Source organism: Hemicordylus capensis, chromosome 2 (genome assembly GCF_027244095.1).
Source record: "Hemicordylus capensis ecotype Gifberg chromosome 2, rHemCap1.1.pri, whole genome shotgun sequence".
NCBI classification, from domain to species: domain Eukaryota; kingdom Metazoa; phylum Chordata; class Lepidosauria; order Squamata; family Cordylidae; genus Hemicordylus; species Hemicordylus capensis.
Window position 1 is genome coordinate 19377189 of NC_069658.1, and position 3510 is coordinate 19380698.

A 3510-nucleotide genomic window follows, 5' to 3' on the forward strand; every position below is an offset into this window, starting at 1 on the left:
CCAAAGTAACCATCGGGTGGAGGGAACAAGTGGAATGTGAAGAAAACAAATGGAAAAAGAGGGAGAGATTATGAGAAAGGGGGTGGGGGCTGCCTTGGTCTCACAAGAAGGGGAGGAAGGATGGAAGGTAAAAGAAACTTGTGTTTTTAAAAGTAAGCATGCTGGAGGTAGAGAGAACAGTTGGTGTTCAATGTTGGGATCTTGCAGGCTGAGTCATCCCTCTGATAAGGGGCAAAAGAGCTGCTGAATAAATGCCACTTTTTTCTTTGTCCCAGTGGGGGCCCCTCCCCCATATCCCGAGATCTGTTCAACACCTAGTAGAAGGTGAAGGAGAGGAAGGCAGTGAGGGGCCCATTTTACAATCTCGTCTCCGGGCCCACTCCAACCTTGGTACACCCTGCTTGTCTTTAAATGCCCCAGTGCAGAGCTGACAGGGTTTAAAGCTGGCCTGCTCAACTTAGGCCCCCCAGCTGTTTTTGGACTACAACTCCCATAATTTCCAGCCACAGTGGCCAATAGCCAAGGATTATGGGAGTTGTAGGCCAACAACTGCAGGAGGGCCGGAGTTGAGCAGCCCTGGAAAGCCTACTTCCAGCCACGCCCCCTTCCTGACCTGGCTTCCTGTTTCGTGCCCCACCCAACCTAGCTGTCTCCCTAGAACTGTTTCCTGCAACTCTCCTTGCCTTCCCCTCTCAACCCCACTGGGACCGGACCAGCCTGGACCCATACCACCCCCTGAAGGGAACGTAAGCCCCACAGGAGGGATGCCACACTCTTTTCCAGATTCCACAGGGCCACACAAGCGACCAGGTAACATGGCATCTCGAAACCACCGCTCTGCAAAGGACTGCCCCAAGACAGTCTTCTGCTTCTGCCATCTCCTTCTCCTAGCCTGACGTGCACCTTCTTATTACCCTCACTGACCTAGTAATGGAAAGAAGGAAGTGGAAATTATGAAATGGTGATAGAGTGCCCAGTACTCAACTGCCCTTTCCGCAGAGTATAGCAGGTGCTCCTTGGAGTGCCTCCTGTATTGTACTGCCCTGCAACATTTCCTTTCCTGCTCCCTTCTTTTCATACCGGCCTTTCAGTGGCACATGAGGGAGTTAGGAAAGTGTGCACCAAGGCAGGTCGTGGCAGCATCAAGTGTTGCTGTACAGAGGAGGAGAAGCAGGAGGAGGTGGTGGTGGTGGTGGTGGTGGTGGAGAAGGTGGATGCAGCTGCTTACATGTGTTTATACACACACACACCTCGAGCAGTAGCAGTGGCTGTTGCAGCCACTGCAAAAAAAGTGGGTGGGTGGGGGGAGACATGTGGGAACAGGGAGATTAGGAGTGTGCACGAACCGCGGTTTGAACTGTGGTCCAAGCACTTTTTGGGCAGGGGAACCTGGAACTTTAGGAAAAGGAGAGTAGGTCCTTACCTGCTCTCTGCTGCCCCATGCAGCTTCCTGCTGGGCTTCCCTAGAAGCGCGTCCCTAGAAGCCCCACATGGTGTCAGCATGCCCATGGCACCCATGCATGGTGTTGCTGACCACGCAAATGGCGTCCACACATGCACGGATGCCATGTGCATGCTGATGCCACAAGGGGCTTCTAAGGTGGAAGCTGCATGGGGTGGTGAAGAGCAGATAAGGACCTGCTCCCCTTTCCCTAAATGTTCCTGATCCCCCTGCCCCAAAACTGCTTGAACCATTGTTTAAACTGTGGTTTGTACACATCCCTAAGGGAGATGGCACTTATAAATGAGAAGGGGCCCATATTTATAGATGGGAGGGAGGCTTTTAAAGGTTTCTGCCTGGATGGGGAGAAGTTGGATGGCCAGTGCACAAGTGTCTGTAGCACCCAGGCTCTTCTGACTTTGCTGTGCACATTTCTGGCAGGGTACTCAGCAGGGAAGTAACTTGCCTAGAGAGCAAGAGGGTGCCGGTTCAAATCCCCACTGGTATGTTTCCCAGACTATGGGAAACACGTATATTGTGCAGCAGCGATATAGGAAGATGCTGAAAGGCATCATATCATACTGCGTGGGAGGAGGCAATGGTAAACCCCTCTCGTTTTCTACCAAAGAAAGCTCTGTGGGCGCCAGGAGTCGACAATGACTCAATGGCACAACAGGAGCGGTGCAGTCCCTGACAATATAGGGCTGTGAGTTTGTGTGTGTGTGTGTGTGTATGTGTGTACATGTGTGTGAAAACTGGGATTATGCAGCCAAAGGTTGGCTTTGTTACCTGGGCCCCATTACATTCTGACTAATTAATTACTAGCCAATTTATTAATTATATTCATATCCATTATATTCATAATAATGAATAATTATATTCAAATAATGTATATAATTATTCCTTATATAATTATACATTAAGTGGGCTCCAACATTGTTCCTTTCTGCTGCTCTAGGTACAAGTTGAAGCCTGATGCTGCTGGAAGGAGAGTGAACACATGAGCGGAAAGGTTAGAAAGCAAGAATAAGCTGGATAGGAAGGGCCGGCTATAGCTGCAGTTGGGACTGCTTGCTGCCACAGTCAACCAGAGGCTTCTCAACACGTCGAGCCTCATTTATTAGCTCCAGCATGAAATGGGGCAACATCTCTTGTCCATTCATGGGCTCTTCTACCTCTTTGCATATACCTCACTGACTGTAGAGCTGAAACTTGGTACAGGTTTTCCTACTAAGGTCATGAATAAATGTAGCAAGTACGAAACCTTAGTAAATATTCAGATTCACCGTCTGCCCCTTTGAAGAACTTCTCCTTGATTTGTAACAGCTGACTTGCTTTAATTCACTTCATCTTTGTTTTGTTACTTTGTTTCATTTCATTGTTATTTGCTTTATTATTTGCATGGTTATTTGCTTTTGCATTTTGCCTACTTCGTTTGCTTTTACAGCACAGAAAGTGGATTGAACTAACCTACCAAAACGTGGGATGTCAGAAAAACACTGTCCACCTAGTCATTTATCAAGTTCAGCTGCATTCAGTATATTAGCCAGTTGCAAGTTGCAGATACACATATGAACCTATTAAAAATGTCATCTGCCATGCTATTTGATTCATCATGTTAAAAGATGCTCTGGTTTGTTTTTGCTTTTAATTTGAGTCAACATGTGGGCTTCTCAAATAAAGATGGCAGAAAGTAAACTTTATTCAGAGTTGCATATTTGTAGTCAGAAAACTTCTCAAAAGTGTGATCTCTTACATTTTTATAGGCTCACGTTGTGTTAAAATATTCTACTCCTTTCTCACACTCTAGCGGTATCACACAGGACTTTAACAGAGAGAAAGAACCGGCTTTGGGTAGGGAGATAATTAGTGTCTCCTTCCCACAACTTCCTGACACAGTTTAAGAGTGCCATCAGCACGAAGTTTAGAAATGGCTTTGGAGAAGATGGTGGGGGTTGGGATACAAGGACATGTTACATCTTTCCCCCTTTACTGATATCAGTTTGTTTCCTGGAGCTGCCTGGGTGGAGGGCACCCATTCCTACCACCTGCCATGAGCATTTGACTCT

General features: G+C 47.4%; 1 long non-coding RNA gene across 1 annotated transcript; it reads left to right on the plus strand.

Moving 5' to 3' along the window:
* Window positions 1–535: 535 nt before the first annotated feature.
* LOC128346465 (uncharacterized) lies at window positions 536–3144 on the plus strand. The gene is made up of 2 exons (XR_008316980.1): window positions 536–810; window positions 2400–3144. It is a non-coding gene; the product is annotated as an uncharacterized LOC128346465 (long non-coding RNA).
* Window positions 3145–3510: the final 366 nt, after the last annotated feature.